Source organism: Charadrius vociferus, unplaced genomic scaffold, assembly GCF_000708025.1.
Source record: "Charadrius vociferus isolate BGI_N301 unplaced genomic scaffold, ASM70802v2 scaffold1151, whole genome shotgun sequence".
Taxonomy (NCBI): Eukaryota; Metazoa; Chordata; class Aves; order Charadriiformes; family Charadriidae; genus Charadrius; species Charadrius vociferus.
Window position 1 is genome coordinate 460051 of NW_009647006.1, and position 20096 is coordinate 480146.

Here is a 20096-nt window from a genome sequence, read left to right on the forward strand (position 1 = left end):
GGTTGTCTTATGTGTCTAACTGAATCCAAATAAAACAATTTGCAAATTTGTTCTGAACCCAAAAGATATACCGGAAAAGTAACCCTGAGATGTTGCAGAGAGCTGGACTATCTGGAATATTGCATTTTTAAATGAGAGGTTTAAAATGTTGAAAGTCCTTTATTTTTTTAATAGATGTGCCAAAATTAGATGGACATAATTTAAAATAAATAATAATAACAATTACTTAAAGTAGCAAATGCTGAAGCATAACGGAGGGTTTATTATTGCCATAGTTTTTTCTAAAACTTTCAAGTAGAAATGGAAGACTATTTCTGAGAAGCAGGACTCTTTCCAGTCTGTGTTTTCAGACAGAACTATGGTTGTTCAAACAAGCTCTGTATAGCAGAATTTTCCGCAATTTTCAAGTTCTATCTGAAGTAAATTTACTGAAAATTTATGTCCATAGTATGAAGATATGTATTAATTATGGGCATATGTTTATATGTGTACTCAATGTGTATCTTCCTACTTGTCAGCAATAATATTCTATCTTTCAAAGCTAATGCTTGCCATTAATTTTAGCTCTTAGTCGTGCCCATTGGGTATTGTCTTAAACAAAGATTTAATCAGACAAATTATTTTGTGTTATTTAGAAAGTAATACTTGGATATTATGATTAGATAAACTCTTTGAACACACAACACTTGTAATTGCTGTACGTGTATCTTAATGTGATTATATAAATTAATTGCTAATCATTAAACTATATAAAATCTCACTATTGGTGCAATTTCTGAAAATAATCGCTCTAGAAATTACATTTGCCATTTTAGATTTAAAATTGCTCTGAATAAAACCCATTTATTAAAATTTGGGCTATGTATATTTTATAATTAGTAGTCCCTAGTGCTATTAATTATCAATCAGGATTCACTCAACATTCAACAAAAAAACCTAATAAATCTTAAGTGTGTAGCCCATTGTCTAATGCTTAGAGCGAGGCTTTGGGAAACAGGCTTGTGTGTGTCTGGTACTTGGCTGTACCATACAGTGGTAAGAGTGAATTTACTTCATCATTTGATTCTGAATATGCATATAAAACAATCAAGCACTGGAGTCTGTAAGGCTCAGTGAATTATTCATTAAAAACTAACTCATGCTTATCTGGAGAGTGCATGTGGTGCTGCTTGGAGTTTCACTAGATGTGAAATGAGTCAAAACTGTATTCTTCACCAGGAAAACCAGTGGAGAGCAAGAGAGGTCCTGGCTTAATTGCTGCCAGCAGTTTATCACGGGACCTAGTAACTGGCAGACCCCACAGAAGCAAGGAGCACGATCAATAAAGAGGGTTTTTCTGCCTGTCCCGTTTGTTCAGAACAACAGAAATGTGTCCGTCTGAATCCATTCTCTAATGTGTCTTTCTGTCATATGGCTTCGCACTGAGGCCGCCTGTGAGCTTATAATTTATCCCATAGTCATTTGAGGGCTTTTTGGTAAAGGTGCATATACACTTTTTTCCTACTACTTTGAGTGGTTCATTTTGTTTCTTAAATGTAGTCAAAGTTAGTTGGTGGTAAACGGCTTATAATTGTAATGAAATCCTATGTGAATAAATTGTTTTTATGAACGTTGTATGTGTCAAAGCCTTTTAGTCATCCCAATAATAAAAGGAGCATTCATTGTCTCCCTCCTCCACTGATGTTGTGAGTTGGAGTTACAAGATTCAGACATAAAGTAATACTTCAAAATATTTTTTAATCAATTTAAATATGCTGAAATGGTGAAATATTATAAGAAAAGACTTTTTCATAAGGTATTTCTTATTAAAATAGGTTAGGTGGCTTTTTGTTTGTTCTTGGCACTATTTTGAGTAATTCTGAGCTTCTAAGATATGCTCAAGACAATTAAATATTTATGCTCCCAAAACTGAATTTTTAAAGAACATTTTCTGTTTACAGGAATCGGGTTTTATGGCTTGTCTTACAGGTTATAGGATACATCTTTTCTTCACTGGGGGAAAAAGTAGGTATTTATGTGTGTTTGCAAAGACTTTGTTCTGCTGAAAAAGCAATAGGCAACCCGAGTATAACATTTTGTGTTCTTCCGTATTTCTATTTTTAAGTCCTAATACTTGTAATAATTTCCATTTTGTTTTCTGTTAGGCCTGAAATTGGAAACTATTTAAAGCCTAAGAAACCCCCAGATTTTTTCCCTGTTCTTTGAATAGCAACAGAAGTACGGCTATTATGGTTTGAAATATAAATGAAGTACCACCTTCTGCTTTTCAGCAGGTACCCAACTGGAACAGCTGCAAGTGGAATACCATGAGAAGTGACACACCTCGCTGCTGACTCTGCTGCTTTTGGCTACAGACTGCTGCTTTTATGAGTCATTTTTGTCCTTCTGCCTTTTTTGTGGTTTCTATGGACTTTATGGAAAAAGAAGGACTTGTCCTTTTGCCTTGGATGTCCGGCAGGTCAGTCAGAGCAGGAGCAGTAACCTGGAAAACCGGCCACCATGCATGTGCAGATTGACGATAGGTTGTTTGCACAGTGATTCAGACGTAGCCAGAATATATAGGGCATTAGGTTACCCTGCGTATGCAATGCCCAATCAATCTGCCAGAAGTCACCAGCAGAAATACAGCAGTCTCATGAACTATGGAAGCCCAGCTATTAAAATGGGTAGAGGTAAGATTAGCATTTGCCACACACGATGTGATCAGCAGTAGCCCTGAACAGCTACAGTACAAATATGCTTTATTTACTTAAGTAAAAAGTAAACAGTTTTTTTTTCTGCATTATTATTATGCTTTGCTTCCAAGGAAGAGGAAGGACCCTATTTTAAGTCCCTGCATCGACTACTGGTAATTAACTGTCAGGGTGCTACGTTTTGAGTCAAAATCTATGATTTCAGCATGTTATTATCAGCTGACTCCCTTCAGCCAACCCTTTCCTTTTCCCTCTCTCAATCTGTCACCATTTTTGCATGGGATCATAAAGGAGGGGGGAAAAAAACACTGAGCTTTTACAAAATTAGGTAAGGAACTTTCCTCCTAAGAACTACTTACGCTAGAGGAAATGATTATAATCCAACATACTTGTTTTTCTGCCCTCCACCGCTGCTTCAGTCTTACTAATAGCTTTTGCTTGAAAACAGAATGTCAGCTTCCCACATTGCCTAGAAACAATCTTCTCAAAATATTTTTTTGTTTTGTCTTTATTTAACCGGCAGATGCTGCTTGCTTTGCATATTAGTGCTAAGTTATTGAAAGCCATTTTAATTGTCTGAACACTGAAAAGGAGAGACTCCTTACTTAGTAGTCTGCCCGGTGAATTTGTCTGTTCATCGCTCCTAATAGGAGTTATCTGTTGTTCAATCGCAGTTGTTGGCTGCCAAAGTTATTATGAAGTCGTCGGGATTTATGGATCCAGATACAAAACAACTTCCAAGAACAGATTATTTCTCAGAGAGGAGTGTTTCTTTTTGCGTCTGCATTCCCATGGTAGCTACAGAGAGAACAGGTAAAAAAGGGATATTTGGGCAGGATTGTTTGGGAGTACAGCTTTGTTCAGTCTTTCATGAGATGTTGCCAGCATTTGAAGTACAGCACATAAATGCACTCTAGAATGTGAATAAGAAGTTATACAAATATGTCATTTCTATTTGGGGCTGAACTTCTATATTGTATTCATATATTTATCATGCAGGTTATAAAGTTTTCCCAGTTCAGAAAAATATTTCTTCTGTGATTTTTGCCATCTCTTGAGAAGTAAAAAACCCCAACAACAAAAAACCCAACCACCTTTGTTTGTAATTTCCAACCGCTAAATAACATACAGATATTAAAAGGGCATATGCCCTAATCTTTGAGAACAGCAGATTTACAATGCAGTACTGTAACACAGGAACAAGTAATACCTTTCTAAAAATACTGTGATAATAATAGCATTCCTAAATAGTAATAATAGTAATACCGTTTCTAGAAAAACTACATTTAGCAAAGTAGAAGTAACTTCTGTGTTGAGGTATTTGTAAATTATTATAATGCTATAGAATTTAATTCTCTAATGTTTTTCATTTATTCACATACTTTTTTACACTAGCAAGGCGGTTGTTCTTTTGATCAAAAATTGTGTCAGAATGCTGGTGCAAAGTCAAGATTTTATAGTGTTACATTTGTAACATGTAATAGAAATACTGTGATAAATAATAAATCTGTGTGACTACAACTGAGCAAAGCATTCTCAGGTTCATTCTCCTTAAATTTTCTTATGTATGTTAATGTACCTGCTGATTCACAAAATTCAGCCACTTTCAACGTAATCCTGACTTAATTGCTGTTAATTAACAATGAGATTCTGTACTGAATGAGATTGTACCTACCTTCCCTATAAATTAACTTGTTAAGATTTATTAAAGTGTCTTGGTAGGGAAGATGTTACATAACTGTTTATTTCATTCACACTATTAACACTTATAACATTCACTTCTTTAAGTAATAAAGCCTGTAGTGAGAAGCTCATAAAAATAGGAATTTTAAAGCAGGAGCTCAGTCTTTTATAGCTTTATACTTTGCCTTGTGATTTATACCTATGCAGAATGAGTGTAAAACTACCACCCTGTCAGAAGGACAAGATTTTCATATACTCGTTGCGAAGGCAGAAATCACTATAGCAATAAAGATCAGGACCAGAGGGGCGAATTCATCATCGGTGAAGTTCTGTTTACTCTGAGGGAGTAACATCAGTTCTGAGTATGTACTATCTTTCACTGATCCTGAAACATCAGTGGTTATTTACAATGAAAAACCCAATAAAATTTCAGAGTTTAGATGAATGTCACTTAAGTTGCATTAGGGATGAGTTTGATCTGGCTTTGTTTGTGTCTTTTTTTATTAACTAAAGTTTTGTTAAATGTTAATAACCATCCCAGACCCTGATCTGGCAACTTGTTCCTCATGAACTGCTAGATCCCGAGCACTCTGGGTGTTTCCAGCTGCAGCACTGAATCCCACTCAGGCAGGAGTTGGGATTGGATTGGATCACCTCTGTTAAAATATTGATGCATAACTCACTTTACCAGCAATACTTCATTGAATTTCATCTTTCACTTTAGCTCTGCCCACTAAGTATACCTTTAGCTAAGAAGTGATCCTGAACTGAGAGTAAACGGTAATCTTTAGTTATGCCTTTATAGCTCGTGAAACCATATTAACCTCACTTTCGTTGTAGAACGTGAACATTCTTTGGACAAACACTAAATTGTAGCTTCACTGACATGAGCTAAGACAAACTTCTTTAGTGTTCCTAGAGTGGTAGCTCTAAAAGGCATTGCGATTGTGAAGGTCCTGAATAATTTGTTTTTCCAGCCAGCTCTTAATATATTTCCCCTACAAATCAATTAATGTATCATAGAGCTCAATTACCTGTCCATAAAATGGAAACGCTATTTCCCATGAATCAAATAATTGTTGCTCAGAACTGTGAAATTACGGTAACAAGAACCCTAACGATACAGTAGATAAATACTGTTGTAAGAATACTCTCTCGGCTCTTTTAGGGTATTTTAAATTTGCAGCAAGTCTCAGTAAAGATGATAAAGTGCTGATGTGCATAAAAATGACAGGGGTTGGAGGAGAAATTAGCCTTGCAGTACTCTTCCTTTCAAACTCAACATTATCAACTACCACACGTGGTATTGAAAATGTTGGTTCAGAGCTGTAAAAAAACAAACTGTAACCATTTAGATACAGAAACTACTTAATACTTGGCGGTGTAAGTCAGTTCCTTTAGGAACTCTTCATTAGGAAGAGGCCTGTTCCCAATCTATTGAGTCGTTTTATATAAAAAACATATAGTATCCATTTCACTTTTCCTAGACTTCTATTTTTCATGTATTTCTTTATAGTCTGAAGGATGAGTCGAGCAGCTGTCGTGGTGCCATCAGCCAGGCAAAATATAATCATTTGAATATTCTTAATTAGGGTTCTAATTTTAATAGGCTTGTAGCATAGTGGAGAAGATTAGATGTTTGTAGGTACTGGGGGAGGGGAGAAATAATTAGAAAGGCTATAAAAACTGACATCACAGTAAACTTTTTTGTCAGTTATCTCTTCAGGGACTAATTTAAATCAAAAAATGTTAAAAGGAAATCACTGCACAAACAGAAGTTCAAACTGAACGAAACCAGAAGCAGGGGATATGGCAAATTCCCTGATTAAAGGAAAGGGAGAAAGGTGAAATTAATTTGGTGGGGCTCTGAATTCTTATTTCAGAAATATTAGCATTCTATAAATATAGGGAAAAGGTTGGGATTTTGTTTTTCTGTGGTGTTCTTTGTTTTACAAGAATGTATGCAAATATGTAATAGTTAATGTATAAGAGTAAAATCTAGTCATAAAAACATGCATATAGTTTTTAAACAAATACTCAAAAGTATCTTACCTACCTCACTGGCTGGTAATTGTAGTCTCTTGCGTTCCACAAAGAAACATTCTTCTCAGAATGCCTTTCTGTGTGATTTGTACCGTACCTTTTAAGATGCAAGAGACACTCCTTTTAATTTAGTACTGTTTTAAAAAGCAATTACTGCCCTTCCTTGTTTGTATAAGGTAGGCAGTCATCTTCATATCTAATAACCCCAAAGGAGTAGGTAGATATCCCATGGGATAAAACTTCATGAAGTTCAAGAGAGTCCTGCACCTGGGAAGTAACAAACCCAGGCACCAGTACATACTGGGGGCGGGACACACGTGGCTCTGGAAAGCAGCTTTGCAGAAAAGGACCTGGGGATCCTGTAGGACACCAAGTTGAACTTGACCTGTTCTTCTTACAGCAGTGCAAGTGGTCAGACACCGAACTTTAAAGAAGAGAATACTAAGATAGGTCCCTGACCTGGATAAACCTGTGAGTTAAGTTTGGGGTGCTCTTACCAGGAGATAAAGATGACAGACAAAATTAAAAATTAAAATGGAGATTATTAGGGAATGGAGAATACTATAGAAATGATCTGAGGTTGTCTCCAATGTCACTTTAGCATTTCACTTTTAAAAACTCTTTGCGTACCACAGTGGGATTATGATCTTAGTGGTCATACATTGATTTTGGCTGGCCTGGTGGGGAAAGAAATCATTATGTAGAATTCAAGTAACAGTTGATAAGTGCTCTTGGTCGGGTTGTTACCCCTTCAGAAAACTTGGGGCGAGATTCTCAGACCTGCAGACAATGTTCAGCTGTTTAGGAATGCAAAATTAAAACGGCTTGATGTCATCATTCCAGCTGAATTTCTTGGCTAGATAGTATTCGATACAACACGGAGCTGCCTTAAGATGATGAGGCCTCCTGAACTAGCACTTAATCTTAGCTGCTTATAGTCTCTATAACTCTGCTATTCCTTCTGGGCTTTTTCTCCCTATAACCATGTTGCACTGCAGCTGTCTCATTTGTACACTGGAGGAGTTCTTCAGCTAAAACCAGTGCTCGTAGGGCTGCAAATTCTTTTCTTTATGGAAAAGAATTTGATTGCTGCCTGGAGCAGCATGAAGACTTCCAGATTAACGTGAGCTTCATGGTAGAGTGAGAATTCTTTCAGTGGGTGATAATTTGGATGGAAGGTTAACCTGCAGCAAATTGGGAATTTTCCCCCCCCTTTTTTTTTTTAATTGAAAAATGCCAGTGTTTTATAGAAAGACATTGTCTAGCATTTCTGATACAGCATTTCTGACTAACACAGCTGGACAGTTAGTACGATACAGTAATAGGATCCAGATACTAAAAGAATTTTTTGGCTGTGGCAGATTCAAGCTGAAGTTCCTGGTTTATTCAGGCTTTTAACTCCATGTCCCTCAGCAAGTAAGTCTTTCCTGTTGAAGCAATTCCATTTTATATAAATACTTCAGTGATGATTAAACTAGAGGAAAGCGGGTAGTAATTAGACTGTCTATGAGTTAAAAGCCTCGAATTTGGTGTTACTCTAATGTAGATGTTAGAACACAGTTTTTAAAAGTTTGCTTCCTACAAGTTCTATCGTAGGATTCACTCTGCCTTTCTATGTGTGATATTATTATTCTCCGTAAATTTTCCTTGATGTAAATTTTTTAGATTGGAAACAATTTACTGTGATAGCCTTTTTTTATTGCAAGAGAGTAAGAATCCATCATTACAAAGTCCTATTTTTTTTTTTGTATTCTGAAGGCAATGAGAACACATTAATTTTATTTATTTGTCTTACACTTGAGACTCCTTTGGAAACTTCATATAGGCCTTCTCAGAAGAATTAGAGAATTTGAAAGTAGAAGCCTGCTGCAGAGTAACTAATAACCTGCTGGTCAGGACAACCTGGTAGAACTGGGTTACTGAGAATCAGATTTGAATTTGATAGCAGAGACACTCAGATGTTAGTCAATAAGAGCCTAGGTGAAGGCCTTTTTACCTGACTGAGCTATGTTCAAATAGAAATTTCCTCAGCTCTCCTCTTCCTTCCCCCTCTTCAAATACTGTTTAAAATTACAGGATTCTGCATTCTCTATTACAGACAAATGCCCTCCACCAAGAAAATCTGGATTATCTGGCTGGATAAATCTGGAAGTAGCTGTTCTTTGTGATCTTCAATAATGTTCTTCATCCAAGAACCTCAAAGCACAAATAGTCTTAGTGAGGCAGGTAAGAGAGCCGCTTCCATCTTCTTTTACAGTCTAGCAGCTGTTTCAGTTGTTCACATGACAGTAAAATAATTTGGGCAGTAAAATAAGAATTGAAACTATGGGAGCGACTTGGCTTTATAATCTCTTAGTCGAGGAAACTTGTGAGTCACATAAAATGCATATGGTATTTATTGAGCATAGGTGATCAGGCCAAATGTTTTGCATTTTTTGTTTTCTTGCAGCATTGGGGATGCACTTTATAAAGTGCATCTTTCAAATGCCTCTTCCTGTAGCGTTTTTGTACATCTTGGGGGACTCTCAGCCAAATGATGGTGTGATTCAACACTTCGACAATACAACAAATTTGCTGAAGCAAAATTGCTGGTAGCAATAATAATAATAATGGAAAATTGTGGTGCTGGTGCCTAGTATGAGTACTTTTAAACATCACACCTAAATAAAACCACTTGCAAATTCTTAAGTTAACTTCCAAGATTGCAGTTTTTAAGGACGCAAATATTCCCGGTTCTGAGAAATCTGTGGATTAATATCTCCTCTAGTTTTGTGTCAGAAAGTCACACACAGTGGAACTGTTTGTGCACTGAGGGAAATATCTCGCTTCTGTGGCTTTTTTTGAGCTCAAGTTCTTCAAAAAGTATTAGTGAGAACAGTAGAGGCTTAAAATATTTCCTAATCTTAAAGAAAGCATAAGTAACACATTGCTTTAAGAAGGTGTTTTTGAACCAGCTTTGGCAAAATGATTAGCCTTTTTCTGTGTTTCAGTTTGATTTTTGGCTTAACACTGAATTGTTTTAGCACTGGAATAGTTTAGAATATTCAGCACCTACAAATACAGTTTACCAGAGGAAGCGAGAATAAGTTTTACAGAGATTTGTTTTTAGTGTTGATTGTAATGTGAGTTATGTGGCTAAACCCTTAGTAATCTTGGGAAATTTTAAATTCTAAGGAATCAAGGATTAGGTTTTGAGCTGGTTCTGATGTTATTCTGGTACAGACTGGAATGACTCATGTGCAAACAATGTGCATATGTTATATGACATCTGGAATAAGTGAGTCTCAGAAGATTTTAAGATTGATTTTGAGACTGTTTCAATCTTGAATATAATCCCAAAATGAGTTTTATCTAGTCCCTGTAGATTGAAGCATCTTTGAGACTAATTACATTATGTATTGGATATTAGAAGAAATGGGGAAAGTATGTGGGAACTGGGCAGAGAAAATTATTGCCTTTCAGTAAAATAACTACCAAGCCAGATCTTGTCATATATTATGAACGATGGGCTCATTTTTGCTAGAATTCCTTTCATATATTCAGGACATTTATGATCAGAAAAATTAGCTGTTGAAGTACTAGACTGTCTTTCTTAGGTACTTTTGTACCAGAAGATGGAGCTGGAGAGCCTGTATTCAAGATCTTGGCACTACGTCAGTTACTTTTAGTAGTGTTGACCTGAGTTTTGTAATCGCCATAGATGAGATCAGACAAGGAAAACTGTGATTGCAGCTGTTTCACCTTTTTATAACCTTCTAGCCTTAACAACATAGTAAAAGTCAACCTAAAGTAATTAATGAACAAATACGCATTTCAATGGGAAATATTCATAAGATAATATTTAGATTTTTTCTTTGTCTAAGAAATACCTACAGAGTAATTTTAAATTCCAGTGGAAGACATCTCAAATGTTAAGCTGAATGGAGTTACATGTATGTAATATTTTCACGCCTAACTATTTGCAGAATTGGGACCTTATTTTGTTTTATTAAATTGTGAAAAGTAAGGGATGTGATTCTGCAAACTTTTTTACAGAAAGCCCTCATGAAAACTGGTGGAATTTTAAAGTAAGATGTTTAACACCAATTAGTATCAAGAAGTAATGCACGTTTGGATACTCTGATAGATGGCCCTGGTGAGCAGTATTTCTGCAGACGATTTTATAACTTACAGAGCTATACTTATGAAACATATGCATGTGAATTCCATTTTCAGACTTCCTAAGCAAAATAAAAATGTGTACTTTTTATTAACACAGATGGCAGCATTTTTTAGAAGAATCCTAGGCATTTACAAACATAGCAACTTCCCCCTCTCCCTCCCACTAATATTTCAGTCGCAAAGGATCTAACTAACCCTGCAAAAATAATCCTACAGAAAGGTTAAAATAAAATGGTATAATTTCCTTTTTTGAATAGCCACAGTCTCCAATGTGTACATAATGTTGCTGCCACTTTATCTATTTATTGTAAATATCACATACAGAACAATAGGTGTTTTGCTTCCCTATTTTCAAAACAAATCTTAAATGTTTGCAAAGCACTTTGAAGATAAGTACTATTTTGATATTTAATTGAAAAAGTAGTATAGTTGTCATTTACTTTTATACAAAATCCATGTTGATTTATTAAGAACTCCTCAGGGACTTTTGCATTTTTGGGTATTAATTCATTGGTGGGTGGCACCATGTGGCTGAAATTCTTCCCTGCTTGAAACGCCCTTACTGTCTTTTAGTCCATTTTTTCAGTGGAAACAGAAGTCTCTTCTTTCCTGAACCTTCTGCCCAATCTCTGAGCTTCTGTGTTTTACACCAAGTCTTTCTGCTTTTAATTATTATGTAAATCCTGCTGTATTCTTTGGCAAATACTAAGCTACTTCCAGCCTGCCCTCTTCCCCTCGCTCACTCGCCAACCCTCCCCAAATGCCAGACTACCACATTATGAGGCTTGCACATCCACAGCTCTAATGGGCAATTATCTAATTGAGTTCCACTAATGGATAACCCTTTTACATAATACCGATCTTCCTTTTATTGGTGAAGTTTAACAGTGCAGTGGAACAGTTCACGTGTTCTTTTTTTCGACAAAAGCTAAAAAAATAAATATTCTGAGGTATTTCCAAGCTGCTAGGAAAAAGTGCTTGGGACTGTATCTTGTATATTCAGAGTGAGCAAGCTGGCAAGAAATGCGGATGAAGAAAGGTTCACCTAGCTCAGTCTCTGTAACCAGTAGCAAATGTGCAGTGAAACACTTTAAGAAAAAGTTTTGTGTAGTCTTCCCTGACCTATTATTCCATCTTCTAGAAAAAGCAGTGCTTGTAGGACTTGATAAACTTGAGGTTGCTGGTGGAGTAATAGACAGCTATTTAATTAATCTCTGTCATAGGAAACACCTCCGTGTTTGGCCATCCTTGCCTTCTCTTTTTTTTTTTTTTTTTTTCCCTAGCACTCTAGCATTTGCAGTTATTGTAAACACTGTCCAGGACCAGTAAAATAAAATAAAATACCAGTAGTTCTAGTGTCACTATTTGGTGTCTGTTTCCAAGTTTATGACATGACATGGTGTGGGTCTGATTCACTGGCGTGTTATTGCAGATTTTTGAAACAACCGCTTTGAAATCAGTAGAATTACCACCGTGTGGAAGTATTGGAGGTAATGTAGTGATGAATCAGCATAAAACTGAAGTAGCACAGGCTGGAATCGGCATTACTTCACTGCACATAATTCTTAAATAATTTGTGATAATAAAAATGACTCTCTTTCTTGCAGAATTATTTCATAAATGGATATGCCTGAGGAAGGGACTGAAGAAGGAAATACTCTCAGCTGACAACATTGTGGGTATAAGTAGTGCTCAATAAGAATAAAATATGGAAACCTTATCCATAGAACTTTATGTCTTAATATTTTTCTGGTAGTATCAGCTGTTTCACAGCGCATTGAAAGTTCTCTAAGATATAAAGAGGTGCACCAGACTAAAGGACAAATGACATTTATATTGGTCACGTTTTGAAACCAGCCGTTTTATGAAATAACTAAAATGTTGGAGTCGCTTTGCAAAATGACTTGAATGACAGACATTCTATTTCATTGTCTGTTTCATTCAGTTATTTCCTGAGGTCCCTAAATGTTTTAAGCATTTCTTGAAATGACTATTACATTGCTATTGCAGTCATATAAACTATTGCTATGAATGTTCCATGGCAGTGTTTTTGGTGAAAAGTAAATACTTCCATAGAAAAATAAATAAATGAGCATGAATAGGATCTTTTACATGTATTTATGTGTTTCAGTTTACTGTCCTAGATTTTCTAGGAACCTTCCCTACTCCCCGTTTCTTTCAGTAGACCTTGTTATTTATCATTTTGGACATTTCTCTCCCCTTTGTATTTGAGATTGAAGGAGAAATGTTTCTGTGGAAATGTTTAGCTTCTGGCCCCACTACCTCTGGCTTCTTTTTCAGAAAGACTTGCTTCTTTTAGAGAGATTCTTCTAAGCTACAGGCAGTTTTTTTGCATTTTGTTGCTAAGGTCCCAGGCTTAGACCCATGCTTGCTAAATGATTTGCTCCAGAGTGAGTCAGATGTCCCGTTAGTCCTGTCATGGTCTGGACTACTCCAGAGCAAGCTGTGATGACCACAGGCTTCTAGATTTGGCAGCCTGGACCTTGAGAGGAATAGTTTCACCTTCTTGCTCATGAACATTTCCAAAGACTTCACAGGCTCTACAAACGCCTGCTGATGAGGCGCTTTTGAGCTCTGAAGCCAACATGGGAGCGCTGCCTCCGTCCTAGCTGGAGTCAGTTTAGCAAAGAAACTTCTGCATCATCTTTGTACTTGGGCCATCATGATAGCACGTTTTCATCTTTCAACACTCCAGCCACCTCCACAGTTCAGATGAAACAGACTCTTTCACGTCTATGCCAAGAAGGGATCCACGCACTTCACTGTTCTCAGATTTAGGACAGCGATTCCAGAAATATGCCTACTTTTGATATTCCTAGTGGCACCGTGCCACTCTTTTAGTATGTAAAACGCAAGCTCTCATAAAAGTATGGTGCCTTTGCTTGTTTATTTTTATGTATTTCTAAATAAATAATATATCTGTATATTGTTTCCGACTGCATATGGGATTCTTGCTACATTATTAGAATTCCATATTGAGTCCAGAGTGTGATTATTAACAAATAACAATAGCAAGCTATCATTCAAGCTCAACTATAAACCAGTGGACTTGAAAATTAGAGAAAACATATTTCTTTTCGTTTTCTGAAATGTAAAGCTTGACCATACAGTCTTTTTATGTAGTGAACTGTCAGGTAAATCAGAAGACTTGGATCAGATTGCTGCAGATTTACCTGACAGGTCTGTAATTTACATCCGGTTCTACCTGACTCCCTCTTCTAACTGTGTAATGCCAATAACATCAAGTTCTCCATCCTCCTGCTTATACTCAAGATGACTAATAAGCAAAATATGGGGTCAGGGGACAGAGAAGTCATCTTTTTAATCTAAAAAAGTACTTAAAGCCATACATGTTTCTTTTTGATGTAGAAAATGATTTAACAATCATCTTTTTTTTGCATAAAATTGCTGTGTAATTTCTAATGGGTTTGGTCTTACATTTATTCCATTGAAAATTGGCAGAGCGGTCTCAAGTCACTCTTCTCACAGGTCTAGTTTCAGAGCCTTGTGTACAGAGAGAAGCAGTACTCCTCAGCCATGTGCCTAAATGAGTGACTGCTATAGTGAACCATTATCTATACTATTTGTCCTTGGGGAAAAAATCATTGAAGTAATGGAATCTACTTAGACCCACTGAAGGGGATTTTCCTCAGAGCGTTAATACCTTTAGTGGGATTGAGGTTCACAGAACAAATGTTTATGCTCACCCTTGATGAAAGACTAAGAAAGATGAGACTCTGGTCATAGTTTTCCAGTTTATAGCTTTAGCTGGTTGAACTAATGTTTATTGTAAGATACTACATTCCTAGGGCTATTACTCTAAAATTTGAAATAAGAACACTATTAGCTTGTGACCTCATTATAACCAACAGTTGCATTTGCTGTTTTGCATTTTTTAGTTGAGACTAAATTGAGGGGAAAAAAAAGCTGATCTCAAAGGTGAATGGATAATAAATCTTGCAGACCATTAATAATCTGCTAAAGCCCACAGTGCTTTATCTTATGTACTTTTTGTCAAATGGTTATACTCTCCCAGACATTTTCTAATTAGCCTCTTTCAATCTCCTTCTATCAGTTCTATCAGTTTCATTTCCCCGTACTACACTTAACGCTCACATTTCAAAGCTTGTATTTTTATGCTAAATGCTTCTGCTGCATAATTAATTTGTCTTAAAAGAAAGTGTGTATGAATAAAACAGATTAATATTCTTCCCGGTCTTTCACAGTCTAAATGTATTTTGGAAAATTGGTAGGAAAGCTTTTCTCACTCTGTTTCTGTCCTTGAGTGTAATTCCCTAGGCAATATCGAATCTTTTCTATCTAAAGGAGGGCAAAGACTTCAGCTGTTGCTGCAAACTATCCTAGAATGTCTCTACTGACGCTGTAGGATTCAGTGTAACCTGACTCTCTGTTTAAACTATAAAGGTTATAAATAGCATTTTTGCATGATCAGAGAAGGCATAGTAGCGATTCTAACTTTAAACAATAAAGGCAAAGCCAAAGGTGCCTGTGTCTTCTGTAGTTTCCCCTCTGCCTCAGTTTCATCCAAGTTTTTCCTCTTTGCACAGAATAGAAGAAACACGTAAGACTTGGTGCGAGGCCCACCGAAGCAAAGGAGAGCGCACTCTCTGATTTCAGTGACCCAACTACCCCTTGTCTTTCACATGATCTTTTAAGTGCAGGAGATCATTCTTTTGGAAGAAGTAAGTGGTATATCTATTGCTGCTTTACCACAAGAAGTGTGGAAACAATTTTCTGTTGGTTTAGTTCTGAGTTACTAGTTGTGTGAGAATTGCAGCTCCTTGTGTTTCTGTCAGTATCCTATCTCATCATCCCATTTAACCATACGTAGGTACTAAAAATGACCTTTTCTAATGTGACTTTAGGTAGCAGTGATTCTTTGGTCTGGACTCAGTAATTGTGTCATTCAGGCAAAAGGCTGTAATCGTATGACAAATGAGAAGTAATTAAATATCAAAATTAATCAATGACTTAACATAGGGATTTAAATGTGTTTTGTTGCATTGTAGTGCTTTAGAATATTTTATGTTACTTGCACAGGAATAAAGTCTGTAACCCATAAAACAAGGAAAAGGCCTAATAGCTCTGTGCGTGGATTATTTATAACTAAGTGGTCTATGAAGGAATAAGAGTCCATAAAAAGAATGCCACTGAGTTAAAACCAATCTGTTTCCTCATTTTAATTGGGATGAGAATATTAGCTCTTAGGTTTCAGAAACACTGCATTATGAATATGATGCTTGCATTCTAATTTTAAAATGGGAAGATGAGAAATAAATATTGATTAAGAAACCTTGTGTATCAGGAGAATAGTCACTATATGACAGATGAAGCCACTAGGCCTTGGGAGATTTATATTTGTCTAATTTGTTCAAAAGTTTTGATTTACTGATTTACTTGGGAGAGGCCAGATTTGTTTAATGTGGGATTTTCTTCATAGCGTAACTATGTCTGCATACGGGGACATAACCAGGCATAACTAGAGTATGCAAAGAGTGTTTATGTCAGCCTACCTCACTCTCTTCCCATTTTTTCCCTTGGTTCATTCATTCTCTCCTCTATCTTACTGAACCCATGGATCTTGACCTCTTAAGACACATGATTAAGCCTGCTTCTCATTATTTCCTTGTCTGGAAGATACTAGCATAGGCTATACCGGTGTACAGGTTTTTTTTAGAATGATCTTGGGTCAGGATTTGTTTAAAGCTGGCAAATGGTGATGTCAGGCATGCAAAATATCTTTAATTTTGTTGAATGTGTAAAATACTTTCCTCCTGGATTCCCTTAAGTGCCACAATTCAGCCCAGAGTCAAGTTCTACATTCAAGTTGTTATAGAAATAGTAATACTTCAGTCATATAATGGCTTGAACAGCACTGTTTTATGCACAATTAAAATCTGTCCCTAAGGTGATACTAAAATCCATTATCACCCTTGAAAGCTACTATGGACACTTGACACTTAAATTGATACACCGGTACGTTAATGCTCACCTTTTGCTAACCTATTGGTTAGTTAGTCTCATTTAATTTTCCCCTTTAGGGAAGCAAGCGCTACTGGTCTCCGTGTAATTAATAATCTTCTTGCTTTGTGGTCCAATATGCATGCCATTCAAAAAGTACACTTTGGGAAGCTTGTGATGGGTTTTTGTGCAGGATAAGAAAGTTGGTATTAACCTTATTGTCCACGAGTGCTATCCAGAAAAGGAAAAAAAAAACCAACAACAACAAACCCACAAACCCAAAGCTGATGTACAATATCTGTCTGACTTATATTTCGTGTGAATTAACATTTGCTACCTATGACAGAAAAGAAACAACCAAACAAAACCTACAAATGCATAAGACCGCATAATGGGAAGAGCTGTCCATTGTGAAAATTAATTGCAAACAAAAAAAGGCACTCGCAGTTGAACTAGATGTAGCAGCAAATAGCTTGCTCTGTTCTGACAAACTGAGGGTAGAATATTGTAAGAGATGAAGAGTAACCTTAATACTCGAAGGTCAGGGAGAAATAATGTATGTTAATTTCCTTAACATCATATTTTGATTCTAATTTTGCACTGATAATTGGTAGCATAGCAGAATCTGTATTTAGCAATGACAACAATAAATGTGTGCCCCATTTAACAATTTTGCCCATACCGTAGGAAAGCAATGCTATTTAATAAGGACAATGCAGGTCTAAATTGTGACTGGAAACACTTTTCCCTAGTAAAGTAAGTCTTTTGTTAAAATATCTTCAAAAAGAAAATACTGCTTCAGTACAGTCTCCTAAAAATGCTATAGTTTGCTAAATGTATATATTCAAATAGCTAGAAACTTTGCTAAATGTATATACTTATGTAGCTAGTAGTGCGCTCTCTGGAGACACCAGGGAAGATAAAGACACTAAGTGGTTCTTTTTCTTGGAAGAAATAATTTAGCTTCAGCAAATTGTCCACTGATATTGAGGGTTATCAGATGACACATACCTTCCCATACCTTAATTACTGCCTGCTTTGAAATCCCATTTCAATACTTTTCATTATCCTATACCTTAAATAAGAATAGAAAAACTGAAAACCCAGGAAAGATACCATGCTATATGTGAAATGTGGTTATTTTTCTTCCATTTTTAATTAAAAATTGGTCAGGCTTTGAAAAGAAGTGAGGCCGCGTACTGTTTTAAAGCTAACTGTAAGATCACTGCTTTTTGTAATGAAATTGTTATTTAGCACTGTTATACAGTAACAAAAGGCATCAGATCAACTACTATCAGTAGATGCAGAATGTGTTCTAAATTAAATTATTACCAGCTTGGTGTAGGCTTCAAAGATTCAAGACCTGCAACCGTCAACAGCTACTGGTGCCTGGTCCATATGTTCCTTTAGGCTTTTTTTTGGTTTGACATCATCTCTGAGACCCCTTCCAGGTGTTCACATAAGGAAAAAAGACTTTTCCTGCCAGCCAGAATCTGTCTTGGACTACGTGAAAATATCTTAGGCATGGGTTGGGGTGAGTGAGCAGTCAGAGTGAGAATCCACTCGAGGTCTGCAGCCATAAACACGGATACTATAGTAGGGAAAAATGCCCCTACAAAGGGAAAGAACAACTACAAGGAGGGCACAAGTAGAGTCTTCTGTTCTAAACAGCAAAGATGGAAAGTGGGGCTGAAAGGCTTTAGTGTGTGTCTATGTCCCGTCCCCCCCCTGTTTTTTGATGTATGACATACTGATTTAGCTCTTTACTTCCATTTCTTCAGAGCACCTAAATAGATATTATATGACTCTTAGGAAACCCAGCTATTGATACAGCATCACAGATACTATGGCAGAACTCAAACTATTAAAAACGAGTTAAACAAACAAAATCTAGTAAGCAAAATTCCTGGTTCATTTATATTTTCTTGCCATCTTTTTTCCGACCTATGACAGTAGTATGTCAAAGAAGTTCAAGGTAAAAGTTCATTTCGGGTTATAAAGTACACTTAAATTTTCATAAGTCTTCATGTAAAAACCAAATCCTAAGCTGATTGACTTGTACAGTTTATGATTCACCCCTAGTCACTGGAGCTTAGAGCAGAGAATCTATTCTCAAAATGCCATGTTATCAGTGGATTGTCAAGTAATTTCTGATTTAGCCCCTGGCTCTAACCAGACTGTCCTGCTTTCTGCGAGAGTAATAAAAAAGATAAGCCCTGAGAGGTGTTCTAAAAAAAAAAAAAAAAAAAAAAAAGCAGCTCATTTGAATTCAGATGAGCTATTCTTCCAGCATCTCTTTCTACTTTATCTTATAAAAATTAGCATAGATTTGATCAAAAGCAGAGAAAAGAAACATAAATCCAAAGACAGGTTAACAGCAGAGTTTCTTATTATGATAACTTCAGTAGATAACTGATGCATACAAAAATGTCTTTCCACTCACTAAAATCTAGTGTACAGCATATTACATTATTGATCAGGAGTATTAGATGTGACACTGGAAATTCAAATAACTTCACAACAAGCTGAAATACAGAATTTCATCTTAATAAGGCTCCTCTTAAAATGCTGATATGGTCCCTTCAGTTTGATGGCATTTAATAAGTCTCATTTTGGCCACTTTTGCACATAGCATGCAAAATATTTTATTGCTAGGAACCGTATTAAAGGGATATAGGAATGTGTCCATAATATATACACTGTACACAGTATTTTCAGCCACATTATCTGATATGCCACTAGTAGGAGCCTATAGGGCAGTTTGTTTGTAAAATTACCTATATCATCTTCTAAAGTAAACGTCCTTACATACATAGAGTGAAGTTGCTCAAGTAGTATAAAGTCATTTTGTTCCACTAACCCAAGAAGGTTAGATAGTGGTACTTAGCAGAGCAAAATTTTGGTAGGATGTACAAATGTAGACATGTTTCATGCAGAGCAGACCATTTTTCAAGGATGATAGAATCGTAGATGTGCAAATAAGATTACGGGATAGGGATTAAAATTTGGTGGCAGATAGCAAACGCTGCTGTTTCTTCATCTATGACAGACTATTCAAGGGGAAGTTTACTTGGGTAACGTTTTTGATCAAAGACATAAACATAAAATTTAGAAGATAAGTACCTTTGAGCACGGCTAAATTTAGAATGTGGTTTAAAAGGGCAGATTTCTACAAGATACAAAGCAGATACTCTTCTTTTGAATGTTTTTTAAAATCTAGCTTAGCTGTGAAGAATAGGTGTTATATCACAGAATGTAAGGAAAACAAAACCAATAAAAATTACTGCTCACAAACAGGAGTCTGCTGCGCGTTAGAGCATGTTATGTGGCTGTCAGCGGTCAAACAGTTACATTCTATGCACAGTTTTCAGTGGAAATAAGTAGCATAGGCTTAGACTATTATAAAAGATTAATCAGAACATGGAAAGAAGCTCCCACGTACTCATTCTTTAGAATACCCTTCCTTCCTTCCTTTCCACAGACTAGGGAGGAGGGGACCCAAAAAGGGGGCAG